Raw genomic sequence first — 17,294 nt, 5'->3', positions numbered from 1 at the left:
GTTCCACTCAGCTGTCCTTTTGTACAGATTTATTCGTTTCTAAAGCAATGTTGGATTCAAGGCTTGTGTCATTTGTGTTGTGCAGAACGAGATAGGGTAGGTACGACTAGAATGTCGCGCATAGAGGACCTGCTGTACTAAATCAATGTTGGATTCAAGGCTTCTGTCATTTGTGTTGTGCAGAACGAGATAGGGTAGGTACGACTAGAATGTCGCGTATAAAGGACCTGCTGTACGCTGTGACACCGAGGTCACTTTAGCGCAGATGTTTTTTCTAAAGCCTGCTGTGCAAGGACCATCATTTCGTTGAGAGTTGGCAAATTCACGGCAAACATTTTTGCCCGAGACTGGTCAATTCAGTACCTATTTTTTCCTGTCTTTATACAAGAAAGTCGTATTGTAGGAAATATACGTGTTCCTGCTCGTTGTCTTGATGAGAGGCAATTGGTAAGTCACTTTTTTATGTTGAATTTATGGTGTGCCTGTAAGTTTTAAGCATCTCACTATTATAAGATTACCTTTATGCACTCATATATTAAGGATGTGTTGTGGAAAATTGATCTTTTTGTTGAGAAACGTGTCAAAAGATTGCAGTACCACTATGTTATGTCATAAAAATTGTACTTGTAGCTTTTTCAAAAAGCGGTTGTACGGTCACTGAGTGCAGAATTTTATAAATTTATTTTTAACTTTTTCAATTGTAATTGTTTCCTAACAACACTCAGAACACCGGCAGGCGTAGCTAGATTTGGTGGGCACATAAATTATTTTGTGAGTACGACTCCTCTGTCAGCAAAAAGCTTCCGGCACTAATGTCTTGAATAGAAACCTATGGCCTAACTAAGCACGTCTAAAAACAACATAGCGCGTTCACGAAAACATTGAATAAATTTCTAGGAGTTCAACTAAGGGATACAAACAGCACCAAGAATACCACAAAATTGGAGAATGGCAATTGAGTTTGTTTTAAAGAAACAATTTTTGTTTGGCAGGTATTGTTATTGAGATTACTGATGTCAGAAAGACCGCTTGGTTGCCAAATTGCCAGCAAAGGAATAATATTAACAGGAGGGAACGCGTAGGACCCCAGGCAGAGAAAAAATAAGATATACATAGATGAAACCAGCGAGAACGTAAGAGGAGGCAGCGGAGAATGAACACCAGGGCAGCGCCGTTCATCTTCATTTTGCTTCAATGTGTTCATCTTCCTGTGTCTCTTTTAAAGTCCGCGCTGCCTCCATCCATGAATATGTCTCTCCAACTAGTCCAGCTTGCAACGCGTCAGCGATAAAATAAGAAATTTTAGAGGAACGTGTTTAAGTAATGGGCACACTAACGTTAAAAGTAAGCAGAAATCTTGAAGGGAGGACTTCGTCGGTCTTTAACTCATTCAGCTAATTACGTGTATGTTATGTTCGGGCCAATTATGTTTTGGGGCACAAAACCTTTCTGATGCTTGCTAAGATTAGATCTTAAATCTCCTGTTTTATTTGCAGTAATTTTTTTTGAGCACGTTCACAGTCAACGAGTATATAAAATGCCGTATGAGAGTGCTGTCTGAAGCGTCTTATGTTTGGTAAAAACAGAGTTTGTCAACGTTGTTCTTATTGTAATTCCTACTTACGTTACTTCTCTAGTAAGCGATATCTTCAACAAAAAACGAAAGCGGTTCGAGTAAGAACGGCAATAAGTATAATATTTCTATCGTGAGTCCGAAAAATCTGCACGTTAACACTAAAATAAAAATATTCTATGCTGGCCATCAAGTTACGAACACTTTACGCCAAATCCCATATTTTACACACAATAGTTCGCGCCGGGTTTTGAGCACGCAGTTTGCAATGCCAAAAATAAACTCTTTAAGAAGTCCTTTTTTTTTCTTTTTGAAACACACTGCAATTGAAAAAACAAATCTGAGTAACTATGGCACTTTCTAAAGCCTGCCGTGAACAATAATTATGACTGCACAAAACGTTCCTACATATTAGGCGTATTACTTCTGTTAGATAAGTATTATCTTATCCAAAAATATATTCCCATTGTGATCTTCGTTTGTTTCGAATATCGGTACCAGTAACTGTAGAAAAAACATTATTTTCCATACTGCACTGAAACAATAATAAGGAGTAACATAACAAATAATGGCCGCGTCCAGTTTGTCAACAGAACTACTGATTGAAAGAATGAGGTGTGCGTGAGAATACTTCGGCATCACATATGTTGGACCTCTGGGTCCTCCAGCTGCGGCGCGATGCTCAGGAAGGGGAGCGACACGTCGTGATTCGATGAGGCTTTTATGGAAACTAGAAGAAGAAGCAGGCGCGAGCCGGCGCCGCCACATTAGCATGCGGCAGCTCGTGAAGCAGCATGAATGATGATGATCAGTGTCGTCTGCAAGCAGCGAGGAAGTCCCAACAGTCTCCCCCGCCGACAGATGACGCTAGGTCCATGGCTTCCGAAGGGTGGAGTACGGCATGCTGGACTGAAGTGCTGCTGGGCAAGCATAGAGAGCAAGTCCTGATACTTCGTCCCGTCGATCGATCGACTCTTCTAATCGCTGCGTCAAGGTCCACAGTTTTCTATGACGTTTTTCGCCGAGTAGAATGACTCTGTCCTTCCATAAGTGTCTTTTTCTTGGCTGGATTTCAGATTCCCGTGCATCAGTCGTCCGCCGTCAAGAGAGCGCTTCCTCCGCCATCGGTGTTTCCACTGCCTAACCTGTCGCTTCTTGCAATTTGTCCACAGTGTTTTGGAAGCCAGAGTCGATTCATGAAGGTAGGAGCAGGAAAGTTTTCTAAACCTAAACAAGGGAAAGTTGCTGCAAACGGCAAACTTCTCTTGCAGGTGTCGGACCTTCGGGGAGGGCGTGCTTTTGCTGCCTTTTCTCTGTGCTTTCCTCCGCGGACGTCTTGGGGCTCCTGTTTTTGTTCTGTTTTGTTCTTCTGTTTTGTTCCGTGTCTGCAGCGCCACAATTTTCGCTTGATGCCTCACTTTTGGCTCGAAATGGCGTCTTCTGGCTCGTGCCTTGTTTAGGTGCTCGTGTCCTTTTGACTCGGTCTGCTTTACAGACGTTGGCTGAAGAAGGTGTCCTGTATCCTTTGAGGCCTGTTCCCGGTAGTACTGGATTATCTGGGGCGTGAAGGGAAAGATGTCCGACTCTTTGTTGCAATGAAGTCCTACCGCTTTTGAGGTTCCAGAAGGCGACCAAATTGATTTTTCCGGTGAAGTCAGTACTTCTTCTGAGGCGTTAGATACAACAGGGTCGTTGCTGGCCAATATACATGTAGTCATTGAAGCTTCTCGGAAGATCATCTCATTATTGAGCATCTCGATGGCTTCTTCAGTAGTGGACTCCGCTTCAACGAGGGGATAGTTCATACACTTGGACTCCGCTTCCACGAGGGGATAGTTCACAGTGGAGTCTTGTGGTAGTGGGGCTGTCGTTGTGTGCCACTTTTCCACGGATTGAAGCTGGTGGTTCAAAGTAGCCGTTAAAATGACAGGACTCGAACTATCTCCAAAGGGTACCAGAGGTAATTTCCATGCGTCCAAGTCCTGTAGTGGATGGTCTGTTTGTGAGGATGTGCACTTGCCCTGTGTTTGTGAATTAACGGTCGCTGGGCGTAGCGTCGAAGACCGGCATTCCTGAATCTTGAAACGCAGACTAGCCGTCAAGGTGACAACCTTGTCGCGGTACTTTCCGGCGTCTAACGTCTCACTTTCTAGCAAGTCGTCTGGTGTCTCCTCAAAAATCGCGTCATCCACTTTCTCAATCTGTGCATAAAATGCGCTGATTCGGTCGAGCAGTACACTTACTGCAGATGGTGTCACCTCTAGATTTCCTCTTAAGTGGCCTTCCGCTTCCGCTAGAAGGCCATCCAGTTGCGCCCGTAGTCTGAGGCGTCGTCGAAGTTGCCGCTCCATTTGGTCGCACGCAGCTGGGAACTCGCCAAGATCGCAGGCGCCGCGTCTTTTTTCAGGGCTTTCGCGGCTCCGTGCGTCGATGGGCTTGGCGTCGTCTAGAAGTCCCGGGTTTTCGGCACCATGTGTTGGACCTCTGGGTCCTCCAGCTGCGGCGCGATGCTCAGGAAGGGGAGCGACACGTCGTGATTCGATGAGGCTTTTATGGAAACTAGAAGAAGAAGCAGGCGCGAGCCGGCGCCGCCACATTAGCATGCGGCAGCTCGTGAAGCAGCATGAATGATGATGATCAGTGTCGTCTGCAAGCAGCGAGGAAGTCCCAACAACATATCTTTACACTAAAGATAATACCGCTAAACGCCCATCTGTCCATATTGGAGCATACGGTGCACAAAATTTAAACTGCGCACCTTGAGCAGTGAAAGTTCCAGAACAAGTCTTAGAAGTGATTTGCATAGACACAGAATATTTCTACATGCCACAACCAAATGTACTACGCATTTTTAATTAGAATATTACAATTTAAAATTTGTTTCGCGCATGAGCAGAACCAGAAAGCTAATATATAAGCATCAGTGGCATGCATGGTTCACCAGATTCAACTAGAAACTTTGGCAAAACCGAATGAGATCAAACCGCTCTTTACAGACTTGAGAAAATTGTGCAAGCATCCTCGCATTTCCACCCCAAGTGAAAATGAAATTCGCCGTGGTATTCCTCGCTTTCGTCGGCCTTGGAATGTCCAATGTATTCCAATGCGGTGAGTTTCTATGCCTTTGTATTCTATGTGCGGTCAATGAGGCAAACATTTTTGTTTCTATGGGTAATACTTTCTTTGAGAGTTTAAATCGCAATCAACGACGTTGGCTGATAACACAGGACGTTTTAAGCATGGTAATGTAGACTAATGTGTGGCTCGACAAGTATTAGGACTCACATAAGGCTTTTATAGCGACGCATGTCCTCAGCGGACAATGTAGTCACGTTGATCAGCTATTTATTGCTGATTTTATTGATTTGGCATTTTTAAATATTTGGACGCTTTATGGCACAGTTGTAAACCGGTTTTTACTCTTTACATCTACACCTCACATAAAATATATTAGGTTTTAACCCGTTCTGCGACCTCCACGCCCATGACCTTCCCCAAGTTCCCCTCATCATCCGTGATTTAGTTTGTTGCGTTTATTTCAGTGAAACCAAACTGAAACTATTTCCGCAAAATTGCTCACGAAGAAGGATACCCAGATTGGTTGGTAAAATCGTATTAAATACAATGTCAGGAATTATATAGGAGTGGAGGGTTTCTTGCCGGCGCTGCATGTTGTTCAAGAAAAACACTAAAAGTCATCTGTTTGCCCGTGCCTCAGAAGCTGCTGGAGTTCTGTATTTCTCAATGCCTGCTTCTCGAAACTAGTAGCGTACGAGGTTAACAAATAAGGGGTAATCGAATTGTGCAAATTATTTTCTGTCAATCTCGTTGAGAGCATCGCTTTTCTTGTTCGAGGGAAGGTAAAAGTGTGTTAGATTTAACGTGTAAGTAAGGCATAATTACTTTGTTTCCGTCAGATGTAGTAACAGCTTTTTCGGGTTAGATCAAACCCGTTAAATCCCAATATTGACGCTCATGTATGGGGGTACTCGAACCGATACGCGGACAAAACGAATTTTTACGGTATTTTTTACGAATTTTTACAACTCTGCTGTAAAAAGTGTTACAAATTACTTTAAAATTAAACGTATCCACAAAGCCCCAAAAATCTGGTGTCCTTTAAAAAATGTACGTTTTTTATGTATTACAAAGAACAGAGTCCTATTTAAAAAGGTCCCAAAATTTCTACAGCATTAAACTCGCAGCAGTAGCTGTTTAGGCATCAGTAATTTAGAAAAAAAAGGTCATTCTCGTTAAGCCAAATTTATTCGGCAGTGATCGGGGTCTGTGAAAGTAAGAAAATTACATACGTCATCTTCATCGCTCTCCTGCCTCTTACAACATAATTTAGTGATATATACACTGAAGTTCCTGCACTGTATATTTCCGTATTCAATCCAACGTATGTTGCTTTCTTTTAAAAATATCGGTGATAGAGGGTCGTCTATTGAGACCCGTAACATTGGCATCGTTGTAAGGACACTGCTTAGGTATCCTTAAAAGTGCTAACTCACCTACCGTTGAAGCAATAATGCAACACAGGTGGTGACGGAACTTGACAACTCGCTGCCCCAGAGCACACCCTTGTATGTTTTTAATGGAAGCCAAAACCCACATATTTATATTGTCGTAATCTAATCTGCTTTACAAAACGTGGAGCGTACACTTCAGGTGTGCAGTGAAAATGTGCAATACAGGACGTTAAACATTCATCCTCACAAAACCGAAACAATGTCAAACTGGCAAACATCACCACAGGTGACTTATAGACCTAGGGGTGGTGTCCTTTATTTTGGCCTATAACACAACTTTACAAGCCTACCATTGACAAAATAAAAAAGAGAACCGAAATATTACTAAACACAACAAACTTCTACGGACCCAACTGTACACGGGAAAGAGGGGAGGGGTGGGCGTGCAGCCCTGCTATTTGAAAATAGTTACAAAGGACATAATAAATAAGTAGATGCCAAACTTGCATCTTTTCAGTGTACGATGCTTCAAAAATGGAGCAGTTTGCTTCCTGCATCGAGACCCAAGCATCAAGTGAGGTAGGAAAAACAAGTCCTTTAAAAATTGCTGGTTTAAGGGCTGAAGAAATATATTTATTCAGTGTTTTCCTTAAAAGGTATACGTTTCAACTTTTTATTTCAAACTACATTTCAAGGGCAATTCATCTACTTTTTAAAGTGTCTTTCCTTATGTTACATTTTCGTTTGAGGTCTGTAAAGAAATCAAACGTATGGTTGAACCAATTTAAACCGGCTCGTGCAAAGTCACTCTTTTGTTGTAATTTGTGTGTTGTAATTTGTGGGGTGAATCAGTGCTCCGCTCAGTATTTTGTCAAGACGCCGAAGTGGCGCACATGTTAGTGTACGTAGGTGGCGTAATGCTTTTACTGCCTGCTTTACCCGATATTTTTTGGACATTCTTTTCCCTCGACGATTAGCGGGTTTCCAGGTCAACTTGTGGTTGCTGCAGTTTCCCCCTTAAACACCGCAGGGACTCAGCCCTACCCCGATCATGTCGTTCCGTCAAAACGTTCCGGGAGCCACTCACGGAGAAACGCTTTGGCCTTGAATTTAAATGCTGTTCCTATTTTCGGCAATTTGTCGCAGGTCTTGCCGACCAACAAATTTGCCTGACGGAAGTCCTCCTGGAAAAGGCTGATTTTTTCTGATGCCTGGAAAAAGCAGCCCTGTTGGTCTCCTTCGTTTTTACTTGGCTAATTTAAGCGCAGATTGAGCTTAGTGTTCTATCAGAACTTCGCTAGATACCAGCACGAGTGATATAATGTAGGCTTCCTGCTATTGTCGACGCGTAATCCTGGCTTCAACTCGGGAGTTGCGATGACCTGCGACCGCTAAGGTGCACAGTCGTGTTCGATAACTCCTGTCGTGTGGCACCGCCGAGGAGCCACGCCTCGCACTACTCATGATGATGGTGGCAGAATGCTGCTTGTGATTTTAATAGTGGCGGTGATAGGGGATATGGTTCACGCCATTTCAAATATGTACTGCGACAGACAGGACAAGGGTTTGTTCCCGCACATTTCATTCTGCTTGGTTCCATCGCTCAAGAAACCTTGTCCGGGGCAAAAATTCACAGTAACAACCACCTAGCACACGCTTTCCTTGCTCACTTTACTCCGAGCGGTTACTCAACCTAAGTCTTCACCTGTACCTACCTTACCAATAATAGTGATGGAAAACAAATTGAGGTGATTGGCGCTAAAATGTCTAAAACATGGTGATTTAAAGTTCAGTTTCGACGAGAATAAAATCCGTGCACAAACAAACAAACGCGAATAAGGCAGTAACAATTTAGATAAATTAGTAAACGTTTGTATTTAAAAAAAAAAGCTGATTTTCCGTTCACGTAGTAGTGTCGTTAATTCAATAAGGCTTCTGAGCTTTTCATTTTTATTTCGCATTTTGCAGAGTATAATACAGTACTGATCGATGAATTATTCAGATTGGTTACTGTTTCTCAGGGATAGTCAGAAATCAAGGGGCAAAGCATAGCAATGTGACATCATAAACTACTGTAGTGACAATTTTTAGATGTGTACGTATATGAAGATAAAAATGCTCATTTAAGTAGTGTAATAAAAATCTTGCGCCTGTCTGTCTAGCGGCGACAATGGTTTAACGCGAAGCTTTGTCGTGATGGATTCTTTTGTTGGCCGATCCCACACTGTGAGTATGTGCTACTCTAGAGGTACGCACCCCTTTTCTTGAATGCCCACAGCAGCTCTCGGGTGTGTGCTCAGTAGGCCTAACTTTTGGGTTGGGGGGTCTACGGCGTAAATCGGTACCCGCGGCTTGGCGTTCGCTTCAATCACGCTCCCTGTTAAGACTTCGATGAAATACCAGCGTCTGTTTATAGCTTAGGCTTCAGACTGTCGGCTCTGTTTTAGACCAGATACAATAGATCACGGTTGTAGACTGAAGAGATGCTGTCTTTTTCTGGGAGATCTTGCTACCAACCCTAAGAAAAGAAATTAATACTACACGTTTCTCAATTCCATTTTTGCAATTCGGCTATCCTGGAGAACCACCGTGTGACATGTCTGTGTTGATTCGATTGTACGGTCTATGGCGATGTCGCTGATGTGATAGGCATGCTGAGTCACGAAGATCAAGTCATACTTCCGAAATGCTGTGGCATTTGTACATATTGTGAATAATTCGCTTGACCAACCACCTGATTGGTCCTCTTTTTGAACGCTTGTCTGTGTTTGCCTGAATTTTAATTTGTTTGTGTTGTTTTCTGTTATCAGAGTATACTTTGGTTTGCTTGGCTATGTATTCCTCCTACCTTCACGTTTGCGCATATCATCCCATGGCTAAAGAAACAAAATTTCAAAAAGGAGCAATGGAATAGACGCCGGCTTCAAAAAGCCAGGCGCTAGGCTCGATTCCAACCACGGGGAGCGTTTTTTTCTTTCGCTTCAACCATGACCATTCGTCATCACCGTCACAGAAAGTTGGCTTTCCCGCAGCGTGTACTGGCGTACAACCGCATCAGTGAGGACGCTACAGATTCGCTTGAAAAAAGAAAAAAATTAACCCCCCTTTTTTGACAGAAGGTTAATAAAAGCACGAGGGTTTCTCCCATGAGAGCTGGGACAAAGTAAAAGCATGAAACCATAACTGCCTCAAGAGTCTTGTCAGGACGTATTGAAATGGATGTCGCATTTGTGATGCGTGGGCCACAGGTACGATTTCGGTAACGGAAGCGTTTTTTGTCTATGCACTTCGCGTACACGGGGAACATCATCTTCATGTGCCCTTTGTGGAAACTCTTCGTGTAAGGTTCAATTTCCTGTACTGCGTTTCGTCTAATATTCTACGGCTCAGTTAGGCATAGCAAGCTCGGCATTCAGAATCTACAACGTGTTCGTTACGCAGTTAATGTACCTGAAATCGTCTGAATCAAAGCGAACACAATACATTGTATCACGCCATTTTTCCAACAGCCTTGGTCGGTTAACAAAAAAGCAGTAATGCATCCACTAAGTCTTTGACATATTTGCTCCTCCATTAGAGTTTCAGTCAACGATCCTCCGGAGATCCAATCTTGATTTATGATGGCGAAATAAAGTATTTGCAAGCAAAATATACGACGCGATCATTAACACGAGTGTTTACTTTTTTTTGCAGCTTAAGTCAGTTCTCGAGGAGGTTCAGAAATTAGTGGGCTGTGCCGACAACCGCTGCCTTGTCACCAAGCTTTGTGGAGACGAAGCTATTGTACGTGGTGCAAATATATGCCTTCTCCTAAGTTCTTTTGCTACAGTTTGAAGAAGTGGTACTTAGAGAGCCGCATTGAGTCCCGTTTTTTGCAGAAGCCGAATTTAAAATAAGTAAAATGACACAGGAAGAATGTGTCGAGAATTACCTTGAAACCATGTATTTTGTGTCGGAAAATTTTGTTGCAAGGTTAGCGTAAAAAGGTTTACTCTTATCAAATTCTGTAACTGGTGATTGTCAAAATGAGCATTACATTTTATGCTTAAAACTATTCATAGGAAAAATTGAGCTCTGGAATTGCGCTTAACGTTCATGCTGACACATTCACAAGACATTGGCCTTGGATTAAACACAACCCATTCATTGCCGTTGAAATAGGAATCTTCAGTTTACGAATTTACGTACCTTACTAATTTTCTAAATCCTAGATTGCACGGGAGACGCTTCTTGTGATACGATCAATGCAATTCCGACTAACGTTGTCACATAAAAAGTTTATGACATTTCGATTTTCCGTAAAAGAACAATGAAATCCCAAGATTTTTTAAAACAACTTTGTCATACTACATTTTGAGAATTTTGAGAGTACACTTGGTGTGCAAAGAGCACGTTCGCAGTAGCCTGGTCATAGGCCAGCACAAACACCGTAATATTTTTTAAACGGGTCGTAGAAACGAAGCAAAACTTGTATTTGAAACCCCAAAGTCGAACAAACTGGGGCTCGGCAGGTTTGAACGAAAACAAATATACTGCCTCTACAAGGCAGAAAACATTGAATCGTGTGAAAGTGTTATGAGGGGTGGGTAAACACCCCTGAAATACAGAACAACCAAAAATATCGTGACAGGTGCCTAAGCCGGTGCGACAAAAACAGCATAACCACAGAAACGACGGTGTAAGGCAATTGTAGCAGAAAGAAACTGTACAATGAAATGAAGAATTTTTGTAGTATAGAAAAAGACGTATTAAGATTCTGCTCTAGAATCAAGTGTTTCAATAAAGTACAATGTGTATCGCGTTGCATTTCCATTACGGTGGGTGTTCTGTGTGCTGCATTTAACAGTATTCACGTATGCTTCAAAAATTTTGCACAAACTTCTAGTGGGTTGCCCTAACGTGCTCTTTATCTTTGTCACAGGCTTTTCAAGTGGCGAATGATTTCGAGGTAAACCTTTTTGAAATGTCCAGTAGGCATTCTACAAAAGAAATATTAACCCACGCAAGAATGCTGCGTAAAGGATATATTGATAATTACATTTTTCGTTTTCTTCACGGTAGCTTGAGAATTTCCTGCCAACAGACTCAGGCCAGTTAAGAGAGGGAGAGAAAAAACTTTAATGAGTAAAAATAAATAATGAGCAAAAACTGGGGTTGCTTCCTAGTCCGGAGTCTATGGGGTGTCCTGGGTCTGTCCGCTTTGTCAACCAAGATCATCTAGTCGTCGAGGCTGGAGCTTGACAACATGCTCTCCCACTGCTCACGGGAGGGGTTGGGAATGGGGGAAGGTCGGGGTTTTTTATTTATTTATTTATTTATTGGTATCCTCAGGACCATAAGGTATTACAGAGGGAGGAATGGTTCTAAACAGAAACAGAACAGAAGAAGTGGCGGTATACGATACAAAAAATTTTTGTGCTTATACAATGTTAGCTAACAAACAGAAACAGAACAGGAATAGTGCATTATAAGATACAAAAAAAAATTCTAGATTATACAATATTAGCTAAGGGGTTCTTAAATAATTGGTGATCTTGGATTGTGGCCGTAAGTGCGGGAAGGTGGTTCCATTCAATGGATGTGCGAGGTATATATGACTGAAAGAAACTGTTTGTTCGGCATGATGACACTCCTACCTTATGAACATGACCTAAACGAGGAGATGTATACTGTGGAGGCAAAATGAGCTCATCACGTAGGATTTGATGGTGAAATATTTTATGAAACAGGCTGAGGCGAAAGATTTTGTGTCGAGGTGCTAAAGATGGAAGGTTAAGACTGGATTTCATTGCTGTTATGCTGGCTGTACGATTATAGTTTGTAAGTACAAAATGGACCGAGTTGTTTTGGATCATTTCAAGTGAATGGATCAGGTTATGTTGGGCTGGATCCCAAACAGAGGCAGCGTATTCCAGTTTCGGAGAAATTAGTGCTTTGTATAATGAAGAAGGGGCTTTAGAAAAATTACGGCGCAACTATCCCAGCATCTTCTTAGGGTTATAATGACGTAATCAATGTGAAAACCCAAGCCCAGATTGGAGGTTATATGAATACACAAATATTTATAACTGTTAACAGTATCTAAAACAACGTTATTAGGAAGTAAGAAGGTAGAGCATTACAAGTTCTTGATACTCTCATGAATTTACATTTGCTAGTGTTTAGCTGCATTGACCACTTAGTACACCAGACAGAAATTGTATTAAGGTCAGCTTGGAAGGCGGCTACTTCATCATTAGAAGTTATTTAACGAAAAAGAACGCCATCGAAGGTGAACAAATGTGTGTTAAAAGAAATGTCAGAAGGCAGATCTTTTATATAGATAAGAAAAAGCAGAGATCAAGTACGCAACCTTGCGACACCCCAGAACGAACGGGTGTCTGAGGTGAACAATTATTGTTAGCCGAAACGTACTGGAAACGATTGCTTAGGAATATTTCGAGCCAAGTAAGAAGTTTAGGGCCAAGATTTAGTTGGTTAAGTTTGGATAACCATAGCTTATGGCAAACTTTATCGAACGCTTTCAAAAAATCAAGAAATATGCAGTCAGCTATTGAAGAACGGTCAAGGATGATGTTGAGCTTGGGTGTGAAAGATACCAGTTGTGTTTCACATAAGTAAGTCTTATGGAAACCATGCTGCTTGTTTGTGAAAAAGGAATTCACTCAAGGAAATTAACAAGATTGGAAAACAAAATGTGTTCAAATATTTTGCATGGTATACTAGTAAGAGATACAGGGCGGTAATTTAAACGAGAGTTCTTGCTACCTGATTTATGTAATGGAACCAGCTTCCCGACCTGCCAATCAAGAGGCAGGCAGCCAGTTTTGAGGGACTGCTGAAAGATCATGGTGAATACAATAGACGAGTAAACACAAGTACTTATTAAAAACTTGGGATTAATTAAATCACTACCCGGGGCCGAAGAAGGTTTTAGCGACTTGATTAGCGCAGCAACGCCACTTGGTTCAATAATTATTGGGGGCATGCTAGGGTAATTAAATTGTTGTAAGGAAGGTACAATATCACTTGAATGAACCGAGAAAATCGCTGTAAAAGCACCATTAAGTATGGTCGCACAATCATTCGGGTGAACTGTATTTCCCATAATATCAACAAGGGTTATAGTGTCATTTTCGCTTGGTTTAGTAGTGCGCCAAAATTTATTAATATCAGTTGACAACATAGATGGCAACGTACTCTGTAATCATGACGTGTTAATGACGTCAAAAACCGTGTTAATGACGTCATGAAGCTCGTTGACAAAATCGGAAGAATAAGTAGGGGGCGGTAACAAGCACCGATCAAAAATTTTTGAAATCCGAGTTCGGCAATAGCCCACACGATTTCAAGTGGAGTTTTAACTTGAATACAGTGAGATTGGAAGTCTTTTTTAACTGCCAGAAGGACCCCGCCACGTCTATGTGAAGTGCGATCACAACGATAAAACGAAAAACGGTGCGCATGCGATAGAAATTCATGGTTGTGTATTTCAGGTTGCAGCCAAGTTTCCGTGAGTATTACAATATCAGCGTTACAAGTGTCAATTGTCGAAGTTAAGGAATCACGCTTGTTCATTATACTTCGGATGTTAGTAAACAGGACAGACACATGAGATAAGCTTAATCCACTGCCCCTCGAGCAATCCTATGCATTGGGACTTGATTCAGAGGTCGACTGATTAAGATCAGAAACCTGTTTAGTGTGCTCTGTTACGCTTTCGGTTTGCGGATCACACATGTATTGTTTTTTATTCAGAAAAAGCTTTATATACTGTAGTTTAAACTGAGGAGCATTAGGTTGGCATTTCGCAAAGTTGATAAGTTGTTTGCGAGAATAACGTGTGGCGGGGCAAAAATATTCTGTAACCGATATATCCTTTTCTTTTAGCTTGGTTCGAGCAGAAAGTATTTTGTCTTTCATTTTGTAGGAGGAGAATTTAACTATTATAGGGCGACACTTATTTGGCATGAACGTTCCCAAGCATTGCGCACGTTCGATAAAATTGTTAGTAGATTCCGCATCATCTACACCTGTCAGGGCTTCTTTAATGCGGTTTCCGATTGTTGCCATGTTTCTCGAGAGTCAGGGATACCATGAAATAATAACTTATTCCGCCGAGATCTGTCTTCCAATTCATCGAGGCGGGACTGCAGAGCGCCATGCTGAGTGGATAAGGTCTCAATCGAGTCTTGCATGGTAGTCAGAGTTTGATCAATGGGTTCGTACTTCTCCATTTTTTCTTCCAAGGCATCTAGCCTTGATTGAATGCAGCCAATTTTGTTTTCAATCTGATCAATACCTGTCTGAATGGCCTTTACATCTGCAATAATCTCAGCTTGGCCCTCTGAGGATTCCACAGAACGTGACTCTTTAAGAAGCTGGAAGATAACATTCATTTGTTCGGATGGTTCGTCAGGCAAAGTATCCACGTCTAAAGGATTCCAAATCTACAGAGGCTGCAGAGCAGGTTTTAGGCGGCCCCGGGTTCGTTTCAACGTGAAAGCAGCAACAACAAAGCCATTGATACACGTTCACCATCAACTTCACAAAGCACTTGTGGGCACGGGAGCAAAAAAAAAAGAAACGATTATCGCTTTCCTTAGCATATAATGAGTACTGTTTACGTACCTGCAAAGTACAGAAGCGCGACATGTCAGCTGTAAAGCCGTGAATGCTCCCGTACCCACTGTAAGGCTATCGTGGTGGCGAGTTGTTTATATCTTCTCCGGGGGCTGATATCGCCGTCGATGACGTCGATGCGCAGCCGACACTGCGCATCAGAAGAAGGAAGTCCGGTTCGGTGTGGTTGGATGGCCGAATGCTGTCATCCTGGTCAGCCGATTTCCGTGGAATTTCATGGGTGGTCGAGCAGAAAACCGTCGCAGGCCAAAAAAGCGGGAACACCAGAAGCGCCTGCAAAGTGCAGAAGCGCGACATGTCAGCTGTGAGGCCGTGAATACTCCCGTCGCACTCCCAGACGATGTGGTAGAGGGTGCCTGAATGGCCGCAAAGAGCAAACTCGGGAGAGTATTGTGTGGGGAATAGATTATTTATTTGTATTGGATTTGGGAACGTGTTTGTTTGAATTCATCTTAATGTGTTTTCCTGCATTTTAGACAAACTGCGTTGGGCGGGAGGAAAGGTCCTTCTACCTCATCTATCATAATCGGTTATTTCATGGAAGGTCTCAAGCGGCGTTGGACTGTGCTCCTCCTCTGGGGCCCGGTTGGTGAGAGCGCGGGCCAATACATCGGCTGTGTCGTTGCCCGGATATCGGAGTGGGCAGGGGTCCAGAGGATTCTGACCGTGCGAGAGGGAGGGGTTTTGCTCAAAAGGCGCAGTGCTGTTGAAGAAACTGCTCCAGCCGCGTAGCTTGTGCATGCCGCTTGACAATCGGCAATTATTGTAATCGTGGTGGTTTCTGTTATGGCCAAGGCAATCACCACTTCTTCCGCTTCCTGGATAGAACCGGTGTTTACTGTGAGTCGCGGGTTCGATTACCGGCCACGGCGGCCGCTTTTCTGATGGAGGCGAAAAGCAAAAACGCCCGTGTGCTCGAGATTTCGGGGCACGATAAAGATTCCCAGGTGGTCAAAATTAATCCGGAGCCCTCCACTACGGCGCGCCTCATCGCCTGCGTTGCGTCGGCGCGTTAAACCCCACAATCAATCAATCAATCAATCTTTACTGTGAGACTTGTGAGTGGTTGATCCCTTTAGGTTGCTACTGCAACCTCTGCTGCTCGGTAACGCTGGTATGGGGCGGCATCAGTGTACACTGCTGAGGAGTGTTTGGAATACCGCTTGTCAAGGGCCGCTGCTCTGGCTTCTCTCCTCTCCTCATGATGGTCTGCGTGGATATTCTTTTGGAGGTTGGTGACGTAGACCTTCTTTCTGATTTCTGGTGGAAGCATGTCCGGTTGCTGTTTCTCCTGAACCTGCCATTTATATGTAGCCAACAGTAGTCGCCGCGCAGTGAAGAAGCCGTTTGTGGCTTGCGAGGTGGCCCTAGATAAGTTCTTCGGCAGTGTTGTGAAGGCCGATACGGAGTACGGGGGGCCGTGGAGGTACTCATCGGTAATCCCAAAGTTTGCTTGTAGGGTTTTCGAATGATTATGTTTACTTTTTCGAGTTCTGCCTTGGATATGACTGTGTAAGGGGGTGCGTACGTTATCCAGGAAATGACAAAGACTTGCACGCATCGTATTGTGTCCTGCTCCTTCATGCGGCGCTGTCTGTTGGAGATTTGGCGAATCATGTGCGTTACGTGTTCTGCTCAGTGCTTAAGGTGGTTCACCAGGATAGTGTTCTTGGCATCCGCTTGGATTCTTAGCCCGAGAGTTTTGAGCGTTTTGCAAGGGTTTATAGTGTGGCCGTCCAGTTTGATCTGCATCGCGGACTTCCCATCAAACCGTGTGGCAGTGCTCAGAGTCGGAGACGTCTCCTAAGCCCCTATCAACCTCGGAGACAGGGGAACCCCTCAGGGGTCAGAGTTATCCCCCCTGCTTTTCAACCTAGCACTACTCGATCTTCCGAGCCGTTTTAAAGAGGTTCCCAAAATAAAACACGCCTTGTACGCAGACGACATAACAATTTTGACTGGCTCTGATTCACTGGGTGGCCTTCAACACAGCCTTCATCAGGCAGCCGACATTGTTAACCAATATGCCCAGAAATGCGGCCTTTCCTGCGCCCCGCAAAAATCAGAGCTACTACTAGAAAGGAAAAAAGTCACCGCCAAGGAATCCAATGACATTCAGATCAAACTGGCAGGCCAGTTTACAAAAAACAAAACTAGTGCCATTTACCCGGATATGTTTGCAGTTTTTAGTCTACTCTTTCGGGCTTCTACATGCGCAAGGGGAAACCTATATAGATAGTGTTCAATATTTGGCTTCCACGTGAGCTTGCTAAGCTCAAGACATGTACTTGGGACGCCCGTTTTCGGATGCCTAGATTAAGGGGTAAAAATCGCTTGCGTATTTTGAGCACTAGACGGCACCCCCACAGAGGCCACAGTCGCCTGACGGATGCTGTGGGCGGCATAACCGTCGTGGTAACTTCTTTTTACCGGCGTAATGAGATCCTTGCAGTATGACAACCTTTTCAACAAAAAAAATCGCTGTAAAAAGTGCATAAGATCTGTTTTTTAAGGAGGGTAGTGATCGTTGGTGGTTGTAGAACTTTGCAGCTAATAAAGGGTACACATTTTTGTTTGAAGTTTTTATCTTCCTAGCTTCAGTGCGG

General features: G+C 43.2%; 1 long non-coding RNA gene across 1 annotated transcript; it reads left to right on the top strand.

Moving 5' to 3' along the window:
• The first annotated feature begins 203 nt into the window (after window positions 1–203).
• LOC144141823 (uncharacterized) lies at window positions 204–10,082 on the top strand. Its single transcript, XR_013316708.1, has 4 exons — window positions 204–447; window positions 4,570–4,681; window positions 6,563–6,624; window positions 9,739–10,082. It is a non-coding gene; the product is annotated as an uncharacterized LOC144141823 (long non-coding RNA).
• The last annotated feature ends 7,212 nt before the right edge of the window (window positions 10,083–17,294 follow it).

The sequence above is a fragment of the Haemaphysalis longicornis genome, unplaced genomic scaffold, assembly GCF_048455015.1.
Source record: "Haemaphysalis longicornis isolate Haplotype H1 unplaced genomic scaffold, Haemaphysalis longicornis Haplotype H1 scaffold_6, whole genome shotgun sequence".
Lineage (NCBI taxonomy): Eukaryota > Metazoa > Arthropoda > Arachnida > Ixodida > Ixodidae > Haemaphysalis > Haemaphysalis longicornis.
The sequence above is the reverse complement of the archived record's forward strand: the minus strand, read 5'-3'. Positions and strand labels throughout refer to the sequence as shown.